The sequence below is a fragment of the Amphiura filiformis genome, chromosome 14, assembly GCF_039555335.1.
Source record: "Amphiura filiformis chromosome 14, Afil_fr2py, whole genome shotgun sequence".
NCBI lineage: Eukaryota > Metazoa > Echinodermata > Ophiuroidea > Amphilepidida > Amphiuridae > Amphiura > Amphiura filiformis.
Window position 1 is genome coordinate 30937004 of NC_092641.1, and position 16568 is coordinate 30953571.

Here is a 16568-nt window from a genome sequence, read left to right on the forward strand (position 1 = left end):
TCAAAATTTTGCTACATTTTGTCACAATTTTCTACCCGATACTCGATGACCCCCTTTTTTATTTTGTTTGTACCCAATGACCCCCGTAGTTTTAAAAATAACGCTTTGTACCCGATATGCCCCTACTTCGCGACTCCGGTAGGCACATACCCGTCACTTCCAAAATTGAGTGCCCCCCCCTCCCCCGAGGTTCAAGTTGGATATGGTATACAAATGTGACTCAAAGACAGAGATATACCATTATACACAATTATTGTTAAATTCTTGATGGTTTATTGATAGTAATAACAAAATATACTTACAAAATTGGATGCAAATATATAAGTGAGATGATTGTAGTCATACAGTTATAACAAGATTAGAATGTACACGAATTTGTTTGCCTTATTAAGAAATACAGAAAGGTGTACAATAGAGTTGATAATGGTAATCATGGCTATGTGTCATTCTTTTGAAAATATGCAAGCTTCACATACTGCAGTTACTGTCCGTTTTCCTATACACAATACACAGTGCTCTCACCATTGACGCGTGACCCCTACAAATGATGTACGTTGCAAGAATGGGCACTTGCCTAGTTAACATCACTGTGTGAAAAATAACCAGCCAATATGTTAGCTATTCTCCAAACTTCTAGCAAATATATTTCTCTAACATGACCTAAAATTACAGCTAGGTTAGATGTTCAGAAATAGTCGCACTTTTGTAAAAATATGAGTGAGGGCAAGGCATAGCTAGCCAACTCCCCGTGTTAATTGAATGGAGATTTGACCGAAAATATTGGTATCGGACCGCTCACTTCTAAGGATGCCACAAAAAAACGGTACAAGCTACATCTTAACTATTCTCTGGCAATCATCATGATGAGTTTCTTATATAGTATGCCGAAATTGGGTACTGTAGGTGATTGACAAAGGGTCGCACTTTTCTGATAAATAAGTGACAGTGAACATGAAATATCAGCGCCCATAAACCCAAGTTAGTAGCTAGTTAGTGGAGACCGTCACGGGACTGATTATTGATTATTGAAGTGCCTTATTAATAGATACGCACGATTTAGGGCAAGAAAAACAAACCGGGACACTTTTGGAGACATCATCATCATCATCATCATCATCATCATCATCGACATCATCATCATCATCACTTTCTACATTTTTTCTAAACAACATAGGGCCTACCGTTTTAATAAGATTTTTGTCTTGAAATGCATGCAACTATAATTATTGTTTAGAGCGTGATGAAATAAAACATCACGATTTTCATCACAAAACAAATATAATGCATAAGAAATCGTTTGTTTTAGAGCGTGATGATGAAATAAAACATCACGATTTTCATCCCGAAACAAAGTAATACATAAGAAATCAATTTTTCGTGAGTGATGAAATAAAACATCAAAATTGTCATCACGAAACAAAGTAATACACGAGAAATCGTTTGTTTTAAAGCGTGATGAAATAAAACATCACGATTTTCATCACAAAACAAAGTAATAGGCCTACAAAAGAAATACATTTTCGAGAGTGATTAAATAAAACATCACGATTTTCATCACGGAACAAAGTAATACATAAGACATCGTTTGTTTGATTGCAATCAACTGCGACAGTTCGTCTCACACACATAACAATGTACTGCGATCAAATAGGTTGATGACAACATTTGATTGAATGGACTGCACTGCGCCATGATTACGTGCACCGGTTCAAATCCTTTGTTTGGAGCCAATCAATAATTTCACGTACAGCCTCTATGCAAATTAGAGTTTACACACGCTGCAGCTGGGGTAATCGACCGAAGCTGGTTGCCGTTAGTGATCGAATGCATGAGCTTATTTGCTTTACTGAATCGATTTACTGGATTAATTTCCTGTTAACTGGGTTTAATGACACAAAGGTCGAATCGCCTTTGCCATGGGCCATGAGTGCATCATGATAAGCATGTAATTGAAGATTCCGCATGTTTTGAAGGTGATAATGATACTTTTTTGATAATTTTGGCTATGGAGCACGGGCCCAAAACGGGGAGGCTGTATATTGCACGTCCCACGGCTGGTATACCAGAGGATGATTTAAGCACTTCCCAGCAAGTCTTGCGGTTAGCATAGCTGTGGGGTGAACATGACACCACTGCCCGCCCACTGCATACACACGTACACGTGCATGGTTAAATTTGAATTTGGACAGATATATTTACAATAAAAACACCTTCAAAAAGTTGGCCGATTTCACATTTTATGTTATCTTATCTACAGAAGGTGTGATTTATCCTTCGTGCATACATCACTTTACATCTGAAATCGACCAAGTAATAATGACACACGGACAATTCTTAAACAACATCTTTTGCACAGAGTTCAATGGGATTTGAAAAATATAGTGGCAGTTGAAACTCAGAGGATGATTTTTAAAAGCACTTCCCAGCAAGTCTTGCGGTTAGCACAGCTGTGTGAGTGAACATGACACCACTGCCCGCCCACTGCATACACATGTGCATGGTTAAATTTGAATTTGGACAGATATATTTACAATAAAAACACTTTCAAAAAGTTGGTCGATTTCACATTTTATGTTATCTACAGAAGGTGTGAATTATCCTTCATGCATACATCACTTTAGATCTGAAATCGACCAAGTAATAATGACACACGGGCAATTCTAAAACAACATCTTTTGCACAGAGTTCAATGGGATTTGAAAAGTAAAGTGGCAGTTGAAACTCTAGTGATAACACTTTTACAATGCATGATGGGGCTTCCTTAAATCATCCTCTGGTTGAAACTCTAGTGATAACACTTTTACAGTGCATGATGCATGGGGCTGGGCTGGTACGTTCAATCTCAGCCCATTGTCATTTTGACAATTCAACAGGAAGGCCTGTTTCCATTGCTACATTCTTGATGTCTTATATTAAACGAAAGTACGATTGCCGGATTCCGAATGATATTGTTGATTGTAACACATAATAAGTTCTATGTTAAAGCTTTGTTTTACATTACCTAATTACAATTGGGTGAACAATGTGTTCGTATGTTTACTGCGCTCTGTACAAAATAGAAGAATAACATTACATAAAACCCTCCACCACTAAATACTTACAAATTAATACATGAAGAAAATAATATTTAAACTGGACTACTGCCTAACATTTTGTGTCTTGAGCTGTTTAAGGTGGTTATGCAGGCATTATAAAAGTGCTCTAAACAGATTAATTGAGTAGACCAAAGTACACTGATCAATATGCCTTTTCTTTGGAATCAATCGGACATAGGCCTACGGTTTTCAAAATACATCAATTTATATTTTCTTTGTATCGTATTGTCTTTATCAATAATCAATCAAGTCAATAAGCTAAAATGACTGGAGAAGCTCATTAACATATAATTTTTGCCAATATTTTGCTAAAAATCCATGCATAAATGTTCGGGGTACTTTTATTTTGCATAAATTTGCCCTGAAACTTGGTCAAAGTGTTTCTAATATGTTTTAATGTATTATATAGTGAAGGCCAAGTTCAATAATAAACAACCTGTTTTACATCCGACTTATTCAAAACAAGGTGGAGGAAAGGGCATTTTATTTTTTAGAGCAGAATCGTGAATACCCATAATTATAGTTATTCTAGCATACACTATGTCTGCACAAAAGAGGAGAAATCTTTTATTTGTTATACTGACATATAGGACCCCCTTATTTATCTCAAAACATTCCTAAAGTGTTTCTAGTTTATTAGCAAGGCTATAGGAAGAATATTTGTTTTGTTAAAATAACTGACTTTCACAAAATACAAATTTAATTGAAGAAACCTCAACAAAGGAAACAAAGAAGACGTGAAACATGTTAATTTTGTTTATTTGGCCTAACTTAAGGGCTATATGTTTTACATCCTACAGCATTATCGTTGCTCAACAATGTAAAAACGTTTTTGTAACATTCCTAAAACATTTTTGAAAACTTGGTACAAATCATTCTAAACAGAATGTTATTTTGGAGTTGCAAAAATATTTTGAAAAACATGTTTGTCCAAGTATTTACAATCACGTTTTTAAAATGTTTTCACGACCTTTATATAACGCGACATTTAAATGTTATTAAAATGTTTTACGTTTTATAACATTCCAAAAACATTTTGAAAACTTGGTACAAATCATTCTAAACAGAATGTTATTTTGGAGTTGAAAAATATTTTGAAAAAAAAATGTTTGTCGAAGTATTTACAATCACGTTTTTAAAATGTTTTCACGACCTTTATATAATGCGACATTGAAATGTTATTAAAATGTTTTACGTTCTTATAACATTCCAACAAATCATTCTAAACATAATGTTATTTTGGAGTTGAAAAAATATTTTGAAAACGATGTTTGCTCCAAATATTTCGTTCTTATAAATATTTACAAATGAAGGTAAAATGTTTCTAGTAAATGGTTGAAATTTTAAACAGGGTCAGTCCATATCAAATCAACCAATTTCTGAAAAGTTCCCAGGTGACCCTCTCAGATTTTGATGAAATTCCATCAGAATATTCTTTTGTGGCCACAATGAACCCATACAAAAATTTGGCTTCATAGGCCATGTCGTTTTTGAGAAATGGCCCTTTGAATTTTGGCCCGGACCCCCCCCTTTTGGCACTCTGCGGGTGTCATTGGTGATTTTACCAACTTTGGTGGCTCATAACTTCTTGTTCTGAACAGATATAAAGCTGCAATCTTGGATTCTAGCTAACCTTATGTCATATTTTCAGAATCTGGCTCTAAATTTAAGATATCTGCTTTCCTTTTTAAGTTATGAGCACCCAAAGTTGGTCATTTATTCAACCGCAAGTGTGATTTTGTCATTTTGGGGGTCCCCTGGTGTCAAAAATATGTGGTCATATGACTCAAATGTCATACATACATTGTCTATAGGTACATATCTAAGCCCACAAGCAAGTTTGAGCAAATCAAACCATTAATGGAGGAATGGGCGGTATACGAAGTTGGGTTCGGGTGAAAATTTGCTGGAGACCCCCCCTCTTTCAGACCAATGGTTGACCATGTTTTGGTACTCAACTCCATCATAGTTAGATGGCAGCTTGAAAATAGGGTGGAAAACCTACTATTTCTTGTCTAAGGGTGTTGAATTCAGCAACCATGACAACAAAATCAGCAAAATTTGACCAAGTTTTTTCACAAGTGTCACATGAAATTTGTTCTGGGTGTGTTTTAGAGGCTAATAAACACATCTAGAGTGGTCTGTAATGTACGACCCAAAAATATGCACATATACTTAGCAAAATTTTGCATATTTTGTTGCCATGGTTGCTGAATTCAACACCCTTAAACAAGAAATTACAGGTTTTTCTCCCTATTTTCAAGAGCCATCTAACTATGATGGAGTTGAGTACCAAAGCTGAATTTTTGTTTCTAGGTAGGTCTCATAAGTATGTTTCAGATCTGTAAATTTCTATTCATGTTTGCTCCAAATATTTCGTTTTTATAAATATTTACAAATGAAGGTAAAATGTTTCTAGTAAATGGTTGAAATTTTAAATGTTTTTGCTTCCTAAGACTATGAATTTATTATCAATATCATGCCTTATACTCTGTTTGACCAAACTTCCTATTCAATCATGAGATGGAAATTTGTTTTTAAGATGTATCCGGGAGTTGTATAACACTTTCAATTTTCATTTCATCACGCTCTAAAACAAACGATTTCTTATGTATTACTTTGTTTCGTGATGAAAATCGTGATGTTTTATTTCATCACTCACGAAAAATTGATTTCTTATGTATTACTTTGTTTCGTGATGAAAACCGTGATGTTTTATTTCATCATCACGCTCTAAAACAAACGATTTCTTATGCATTATATTTGTTTTGTGATGAAAATCGTGATGTTTTATTTCATCACGCTCTAAACAATAATTATAGTTACATGCATTTTAAGAAAAAAATCTTATTAAAACAGTATGTTGTTTATAAAAAATGTAGAAAGTGATGATGATGATGATGATGATGATGATGATGATGATGATGATGATGATGATGATGATGATGATGATAATGTCTCCAAAAGTGTCCCGGGTTTTTTTTCTTGCCCTAAATCGTGCGTATATCTATAAAATAAGGCACTTCAATAATCAATAATCAGTCCCGCGACGGTCTCCGCTAACTAGCTACTAACTTGGGTTATGGGCGCTGATTTTCATGTTCACTGTCACTTACTCATCAGCGAAGTACGACCCTTTGTCAATCACCTTCAGTACCCCATTTCGGCATACTATATAAGAAACTCATCATGATGATCGAACAGAGAGTACTTTAAATGTAGCTTGTACCGTTTTCGTGTGGCATTCTTCAGAAGTGAGCGGTCCGTTTACCAAAATTTTCGGTCAAATCTCCATTCAATTAACACGGGAGTTGGCTAGCTATGCCTTGCCCTCACTCACTATTTTACCAAAGTACCAAATTTCTGAACATCTAACCTATAGCTGTAATTTTAGGTCATGTACTTTTAATATTGGCCGGTTAACCCTAACCCTAACCCTACCACAATATACTGCCGGCCATTTTGAAAAAGTCCACTGAACCAATGTAGATACATTTATGCAAAAAACCCGGCAAAAAAGCTTTCCGGATTCGGTTTCAGCAGCCAAAATGGCTATAGAATCCACTCGTCTAATAAATGATTTGCAAAAAATGCTATCATTTGCCCAGGTACGGTATTGTGCAAAATTTTACTCAACACCGGGTAATTTTACTCAATTCATGTGATGTTTGGTTTATAATGTGATTTTTGGTTTACATTGTGATATTTTGGTTTAAAATGTGATTTTTGATCAAACAATTAGATTTTGGTCTAAATGTGCTTTTGATCAATAATTTGATTTTTTGTTGGTCAAAAATCAAAATGTGACTTTTGGTCAAAATTAATGTGATTTTTGGGTTGGAAGGTGTTTTTGGTCAAAATGTGATTTTTTTTTGTATGTATGATTTGTTTTCCTTTTCTAAAACATCTTGTTTTAAAATTGGGAAACAAATGATAATGACGTAGATATTCATTTGTTTTATACACATTACCCACCTAAAAAATGCGGACAGTCCTATATTGCATAATATGTATTTCGATTGAACATCTGCATTTTGTACCATTCAAAGAACAGTAGTTTTAGCTAGTAGTAACTATACAGTTAATATTGATGAGAATTTCAATAATATGATAATTATTGGAATTAAATTCATAGTCCCTCTTTAAAAATAAAATGTTATCAATTTCAGACAATTGAGGCCCGATTTATAAATTACTACACCCTGGCCAATTTGTGCCTATTTTTGCATTTTTCTCAAAAATTATAGCGTATTGGTGAAAAGTAAGACATGTATATTATAGGGGCAAGGATTACAACTACTGCACTGAAAATTCAGCAACTCAAGCCAAGTAGTTATTGATTTATTGATCAAATATTGGGGTTCCATCATTTTTGACTGTAACTCCACAACTGTTGTCTGTGCTGAAATAAAATTTCCAGTGCAGTAGTTGTAGTCCTTGCCCCTGTAATATACATATCTTACTTGTCACCAATGCGCTATAATTTTGGAGAAAAATCCAAAAATAGGCACAAAATTGGCCAGGGGTGTAGTACCCCTTTAAGGAAAGTTAAAAATGAGAAAGAATCCTCACTTTGCAGTTTTTTATGTTTCTTATTATTTTGTGATGATAAAAGTAAGGATATTTTAACACTTTAGAAATTTCTCGTTTGTTATGTTTCTTATTACTTTGTGAGGAAAAGTAAGGAATTTTTGTATTAGTATTACTTTGGAAATTTTTCACTTGTTATCATCATGTTTTGTGATGACAACAGTGAGAATTATTTTCATCATTTCGCCAACTTCTCATTTGTTATGTTTAACGTTTCTTATTATTTTGTGAGGAAAAAGTGAGGATTTTTTCTCACTTTGGTATGTTTTCATTTGTTATATTTCTTATTATTTTGTGATGAAAAAGTTGTTCATTACGACGCCAATTTTTCATTCATTTTTTAAATTATTTTGTGATGAGATACGTGAGGATTTCTATCACATTCGAAATATAATTAGATATGGCACGATTTGGGGGAGAAATTTTGGCACCTATTTTTTGGACATCATAATAATTCATCACTCTTTTCATCACTTTGAAAACAATATTACAAAATGCAATCAAACAATATCAAGGCATGGAATAATAATATTAAATTTCTCAATCCATGGGCTTAAAGCAACATTGTACATTATACAGAAAATTAAAAAAAATCCGAAGTAATTTCAAAATCTTTTTTCCATACAAAATAATGTGAAACGTAACAAATGAAAAATTTGCGAAGTGATGAAAAAATCCTCACTTTTGTCATCACAAAATGATAGCAAACATTAAAAATCTAAAATATAAAAGTAGTAAAAAATCCTCACTTTTTTTCACCAGAAAAAATATAAGAAACATAATAAATAAAAAATTTGCAAAGTTATGACAAAATTCTCACTTTTTTCCTCACAAAATATTAAAAGACATAAAAAATTCAAAATGTGCAAAGTGATGAAAAACTATCACTTTTCCTCACAAACTATAAATAAGAAACATAACAAATGAAAAAATTACAAAGTGATGAAAAAATCCTCACTTTTGTCATCACAAAATAATAGAAAACATTAAAAATCAAAAATATGAAAGTAGTAAAAAATCCTCACTTTTTTTCACCAGAAAAATATAACAAACATAATAAATAAAAAATTTGCAAAAGTTATGACAAAATTCTCACTTTTTCCTCACAAAATATTAAAAGACATAAAAATTCAAAATGTGCAAAGTGATGAAAAACTATCACTTTTCCTCACAAACTACAAATAAGAAACATAACAAATGAAAAAATTACAAAGTGATAAAAAATCCTCACTTTTTTCCTCAAAAAATATTAATAAGAAACATACCAAATGAAAATATTACAAAGTGATAAAATTTCGGGTTGGTACAATTTGTGACCCTAACTTCTCATACCCGACTTTTCAACCTAAAAATTTCAGCCAATATGGTACATATTTTCTAATGATTTAAGCAAAATATTTTTTTTTAATTCTCAAAAACCCAACTTAACTAAATAACAAAAACTGATGCTAAACTTAAAATGTGTATCCATTATTTAAATTCAATCAATCCCGGAAATTAAGCATGTTATTAAAACCCTAAGACACGATGGGTAGATTTGTTTTTGATTACCCAGATCAGCTATAATGCGTATAATAAAGGCTACTGCATGGAGGTGAGGTTTATGACCAAGAAATGTAAATATTGACTTTCCCTCTGTGTGTGTCATCACATGAACAATTACGTAATCGTATTGACTTTTGTTGAACCATGGTTGAACTTGTTAAAAGGTCAGTGAACTCATCATCACTCCTGCCAGAGACCATTTTCTCGGGGGGGGGGGGGGGTGCCCTGTGCAAGGCAACATGATTCAGCTTTGGCCCTTCAGATCTGTAACCTAACTTTTCCAAGCTGTCCCAAAAAATCTCTTTTCCCGTGAAAATTTGCTATCAATGCTAAAATGCGAAGGGGATACCGGAGCCAGGGGCCAAAATTTCCACATCGCATCGTTCAACTAAAAACATTAATTACCAGGACAAATGCGCGCGAAAAAATTGCAATGAACAAAATAATCATGTGCCATAAAATCGTGCCAAAGCCCACCCCTATAGCCAAAGTCATCCTTAAAGAACTAATATCACTTTCAAAACATACTGAATCTTCAATTATTAGGGGTGGGGGGGGGGGCTGAAAAATATGTAGGGGGGTTATAAAATTTTGGAGTTCTGAATATAGGGGGATTCAAAAGTTTTGGGTGTATGAAGAGGAGGTTAAAAAGTTTTTGTACACTTAGAGGGGGGGGCTGTAAAAACTTTAGCAACATTAGTCCTGAAGCAAAAAATAAAGAATAGCCTGCAATATTTTCGTAAATGTTCCAGTATTAAAAACCAAAACAAAAGTTCATTCCAGATAAGGGTATTTATTTGATACAGTTAACATAATTTAACTACGTCCACGCCTAAACGCAAAACCTGCTATTTTTGAACTACGTCTGCGCCGACTGCGCCGACATAAAAACCAAGACCTACGGTCCAAACACTGCATGTAGCAGCAAAACACTCAAACACTTCTGGTATCAAACACAAAACAACATACCATCCCAATTCAACTTCAACGGGGACAAATCCCTCTCCAACACTGCGGCCATGCCCCATTTATAAAATCACCCATTTTAATTACGACCACACCCAAAGCCCAAACATGCTAAATTTCGACTACGTCTGCGCCGACATTAAACCAGGACCTATACTTTGTCCAATTTACATGTACCAACAACAAATTCAAACACTATCAAACACAAAACTACATCTTGTAGGCCTACTCCTTCAACGCCATTGGGGGACAAATCCCCCCGCAATACTGCGTCCACGCTCCATTTTTAAAATCACCACTTTTAACTACGTCCACGCCCAAACGCAAAATCTGCCATTTTCAACTACGGCTGCGCCGACTGCGCCGACTGCGCCGACTTAAAAACCAAGACCTATGTCCAACATACTGTTCATGTACTGCCAGTCTGCCACCACATTCACACACAATTTAACATATTATACTAATTCAACATCATGGGCACAAATCCCCAAACACTATGTCCCATTCATAAAATCACCAATTTTATCCACGTCCAAGCCCAAAGCCCAAACCTGTTAATTTTCAGCTACGTCTGCGCCGACTACGCCGACATAAAAACTAGACATAGAATTTGTCCTAGTAGGCCTATACATGTACCAACAACTAATTCAAATACAATCACACAAAAAAATACCACATCTTGAACTCCTTCAACGGTATAACGGGGACAAATCCCCGCAATACTACGTCCACGCCCCATTTTTAAAAACCTGTCAATTTTCAACTACGTCTGCGCCGACTGCGCCTTGTTAAAAACCGACACCTAGGGCCTATAGGCCTACTCCCGAGTAGTACCAGCAAACATACTTCCTTTGTTTCATCTGCAACTTAAATAATGCATCTACGCTGCATTGATCAACCCGCCAATTTAAACTGCGTCCACGTCAAACGCCAACTCTGTCGGTTTTTCGACTACGTCTGCGCCAACTGCGCCAACAAAAAACCCAAGACCTATACTTAGTCTCCAGAATAACACACTCACAACATTACCATACACAAATCATTAAAACAGAATACCCCACTCAAGCACAAAACACCCTATTCCAATACATACAAACATGTTACAACTTTATACAACTATACCCCCGAGAGGGGTATTCTGTAGTTACTCCAAGAGTGAAATGTGTTTCACTTAAAATCCGTACTAGAGTGAAAACCACTCTAAAAGAGTGAATTTTAACTCTTTCAAGGAAGGACAAGACGTTTTTAGAGTTGTCCTTCCTTAGGGGCTGTGCAATAATTATGAGCCCTGGGGAGGGTAAAATTGGGGGAAGAAATTTTTGGCGAGCCAAAAGGGGGGGCAAGCAATTTTTGGCAAGCTGAGAGGGGGGGCAAGCGATTTTGGCAAACATTCATGGGGCGCCTTTTTAATAAAACGCTCTAAAAGACTTAGAAAAACAGTACGGAAACGCTTAAATATGCAATTTTTCCTGCTCGCTGCGCTCGCAACAGGTATATAGACCATTTAAGGTTTGTAAATTGGGATCCCAAAAATTTGGCATGCCCAAGGGGGGGGGGGGGCAAAGAATTTTTGGCGGGCCGAGAGGGCCGGGCAAGCGATTTTGGCAGGCCGAGAGAGGGGGGCAAGCGATTTTGGCGAGCCGTTTGAAATTTTACCCCTGGGGGGCTCATAATTATTGCACAGCCCTTAACTCCTTGTACCAACTTCTACCAAATGAGCCTGGATGACTGATCATTGCAACTTTTTTTCAGACTTTTTGTCAGACAGATTTGGGTGACAATTTAGGGTATTTTAGCCCAATTAGTAATTACTTATAATTTTCATAATATTTAGCAAAGAATATCAAATCAAAATTTCACTGAAATTTTACAAGAAATAGTTGAAGAAAATGAATTCTGTATAAGACAGGCGCCGTCTGCTTCAAACTTTAACAATAATAATAATTTTTTGCCAAAACAACCTAAGTTTGTCGCCCTCTTTATATAAGCACGTGTTTTGTCAACAGTGACTTTGCAAGAATAAAAAAGCGTATGAGTTTCGTACGTTTGTTGTTTATCTTACAAAGGTCAAGGTAATGTCATGTGAATGTTGCGTGCATGTTGAATTGGAAGTGTAGTGAAACATAGTGCTTTCTAAACTTGTATTTTTACCCGGTTTTAGGCATATTTTTATGCTTCTGACGAGTTTATAGACATAATCATGAAATCAAAATGAAAAATTGAGGAGTTGGAAAGCCGTAGGTATTTTGTCGGTGAGTATAGTAAAGGATAAAATTTAAGCTTTCTGACTGAGTTTCTCGCAATCGCATTGCCATTGGACATGTTCAAGATGTTGGATAAATAATCTCTGGATTCTGGGAATCTGGGTCTGAAATTGTTTGAAAAATATAATCATGACCCCCGGGTCATGACCATGACAATAATGATATTGTTATTTCTCTCAGAATGTTAGTTTACTGTCAGATATGTTCCTTTTTTAATTTTAAATTGAACAAATGAGTTGCTGCTAGAAGTCTTTTTTTTTCTAAGACAATCTTATCCAGATTCCCTTTTACAAATTAAGCGTCCAGCGCGTATTATTTGCACAAGGTCCAATGCACACTCTTGACGATGGTTAAAGCTGTCAAATGAAATCTGAATAAGACTTTATGCGCGCGCGCGCTAAGTTGTGTCATGTGTGTTGTGCAAAGCCTAAAGGGGACGAAGTGGACAATGTTCCCGGATGTCCGACCGAGTGAATGACATTCATGAGCAGGGTTCACAGTTTATCGCGTTTTCGCGTCCAGGACGCTTTTTGAACAGACTGGACCCGGAAAAAGTAAGATTATGTAACCTGAATGGGTCCAGCAAGCTGTGCTTGGACCCGGAAAAAATCCCATCCAAGAAATAGAAAATGTCATCATAGATCGTCATTGTGCGATAACCCAGCTCTCAATCGGCTCACAGCACATTTTTAAATAACTTTTCATTCATAAATTACATACATATGTACAATTACAAATATCGCTGCAACATGATACACACCTCATCGCTATTTCATGCACAGATATTTGATCAGTGATACGAGGGGAACTGTGGAAGAGGTTGACTTGCGATATTTTTTTCGGATCGTGCAAATATTATGTTACAATAATACTGTCAACAAAACAGGGTCATCGCGAAAACACGTTTTTGCGGTAGTTGTATATTTCAACCGAGCAAATATAACAAAATAACCAAATAATTAGATGATTAAAGTAGTGCATGTTATTATATTAGGTAGTAATTGTAGTTCTTTATGAGAAAGTCGGCCGATCGCGGAAAGTCTCTTTTTACCCAGTAATTTGACTCATGTTGGCTTTCCTCAACGCAAACTTTTAGACTACATGTAGGGTTTATTGATATTATTTTCATAGGTGACTGCACACCCAGCACTCTTTGTGTACTCATCTCCTTTATCTCCACTCATAAACTGTTGTCCAATGTCATCATCCACTTCAGATACTTGACTGAAGTACCAAGTATAGCAATTACTTGCGTTGGAGTCACTCAACCGTGTCCCTCATTTGGAGACATTTGAGTAGATTCTATTCTAAATGTTTGCGTTGCTCAGAGCCAGCATGTCGGCTTTGGTTAAGTTTTGGGTGCCGAATTCGGCATACTTTCATATTTATCGTTTGCGCCAGTACTGAAAATACATTTCCGGGTGTTTCTGAAGTTTCGTACATAAGTACAAATTGGACCCACAAAAATCAATTTGGGACCCGCAAATTTCAACTAAATGGGATCTGAATGGGTCCAGCATAAAAAAGTGGACCCGGTTATTTGAGAGCAAACTGTGAACCCTGTTCATGAGTCATCATGACCAATCATTTTACTACAGGTAAATTAAGTAATTCTTGGCCAAGTTCAAACACTCGGAAAGCAAGTGGCTCTGCAAACACAAACATGACAAACGCACATGACATAGCGCTTACACCCATCGAATGTGTGTCATCAGCCCTCAGATCGGCCCTCAGACACACACATACAGGCATATAGAGTTCTGCAGTAGCATGTTTTGTTGACATTTTGTGTAATGTTTACATCCATGACAGTTCTAATACCATCATCAGACAACTCAAATACAAAGGATGTCAGTTGGCAATCTTAATGTTATGCAATCAAGTTTACAACACTATCACTCTTACAATGGAATGAGCAAAAAGTCACTCAGGTAGGCATGTTCACAAAATTTTCAAGTAGGATATTTCACATGGAAATTATTTTGTTTAAAAAGGTGATTTAAAGGCAAAATAAAAATAAACATGTTTCACGTCCCCTCCCGTTTCCTTTTTTGAGGTTTCCTCAAATATATTTTTATTTTTGAAATGCAGTTATAACTTTTCAAAAAATATGTCTAGGAAGTTGGAATGCTTTCTATAGCCTTGTTAAGATACAAGAAACATTTTAGTTAGGTTTTGTGATCATTGGAGGGGGTGTAACTCTCAGAACAACAAATAAAAAAGGGCTTCCTCCTTTTTCCAGGCATTATTGTATACGCCAAAACAGCTCTAAGTATGGGTATTTACACCAATTTTGCGATAAAAATAGAAAATAAAAAGCCCCCTCTTCCTCCTTTTTTTTTTTTTCTGGACGTGAAACATGTTTTATTTTTTACTTGTCCTTATTTAACTTAAAAAATGAGGGGTCAACCATGTCTGTAGGTCAAACATTAGCGAAGTTATGGGCAAATGTCTGTTTTTAAAAAACTGCACTTTTCTGCGACCATCATTGACAATGCCTTTCAATGACTTACTGTACAACAGTACAAACAAAGCATGTAATGCATCATTTTTTACCACGATGATCCATTTTACGCAAAGGCGATTTTATTTTATGAAATCTAACTTTCACTGCATGCTGACTTTTGTATCAAGGATAAAGTACCAGCACTTTTTAGACTACGTCTCCAAGTTTCTGGTGTCCAAATTTCAAATTTTTGTATTTCCCTATGGAGATTACACAGTTAAGCCATTGACTGTGAGCTACTGTGGTCTAAACTTTTTGGATTGAATGTCGCCCTCTATGTGGACATGTCTAACTCAGGTACGCAATTCAAGGACCAATATTGATTACCTGAAGTGGCCTACTGCAAATGACCAGATATAACCTTTCTCATTTTCATGTTATTTTGCAATAACAAAACCATGTTTTCGTTGATTTTGGTATGAAATTGAGCAAATAGAATTAATTGTCATGTCAATTTGGAGTTATTAGGGGCAACTAAAACTGATAAAGGTAAGTTTTATATGTTTGGAATCTGTATTGCCTATTCTGAAGGAATTATTGCCATGTAAACAAACCATCCCTTGGCCAATATGGACATGGTGTACAGCTATTCAGTACACTGTTTTCCATGGGTGACTGTAGGAACCCATGGATTCGATCCATGTACATAGCGCTAGCGTGGTATACATGAATCGAATGGGTTCCTACGCCGGTCACCCATCAGAAAACGGTACCGTACTGGAAACGAGTATAGAAAATCAGCGTAAATTGATAGTATAGCAGAGTTTGTGGACAGACTATCTCAAGATCCGTTGGGCATATATGGTAACGAAACCTGGTGGCAGGAATCATTCATTATACTATATATGTGGGAAATACTACCAATACAAGATACAACAGAACAGGCTTTTCCATACAGTGAACAATAACAAGACATGGAATCCAATGTTAACATATGCACAAGCGACTGATAGCCTATCTTTAGTATTGATGCTTTCAGGCTTTAAATGATAGCAAGAAATGGAAATCGCCCCAAAGGAAAGATTTTAATCGTGAAATTGATCGCCACATCTTATGGATTCACATTATCCTCCGGCGGAACTGTCAAGCTGTCAATTACAACGTCTACTAGTGGACTGGTTTTTAAATCCACTCTCATCAAACTAATCAAAACTGTAAACTACAATTTTATCAAATAAATCAAATATTTCTTAGTTTCAATGATGCTTACCGATCGAGTCGCCTTGATGGTGTATTTCCGATCATTTTGCAACGTGGTTGAAAAATATTTCCAAGACGCGAGTATCGCCATTAAGCATGGCCCGGAACCTGGATAAAATTTAATGCAAACGATCGTCCAATCCTAGTTCACCTGAGTGATCATGTGGTTTGCCGAATGAAGCCGAATGAACGGTATCGGTGTCGGAACAAGGATTGTTACTTGTAAACAAATCGTTTACCGCACGCGTTTCAAGAAATTAAATTTACGATCTTTTGATAATTAGTTAGGGATCGTTTTATTTTAAACTCTGGCATGAGAGATTGAGAATGTGGGTTAAAGATAAGCCACTCTGTGTTCTCATTTTGCAACTAAAATAGGCTTCTCATAAAGCTTAAATTTGC

General features: G+C 35.7%; 1 protein-coding gene across 1 annotated transcript in view; it reads left to right on the forward strand.

Moving 5' to 3' along the window:
* The first annotated feature begins 12281 nt into the window (after positions 1-12281).
* The window catches only part of LOC140169951 (uncharacterized), an 89058-nt gene continuing 84771 nt past the window's right edge, over positions 12282-16568 (forward strand). Inside the window, exon 1 of the mRNA XM_072193260.1 lies at positions 12282-12444. The gene's annotated coding sequence lies outside the window, so the exon portion shown is untranslated. The remainder of the gene's footprint in view (positions 12445-16568) is intronic.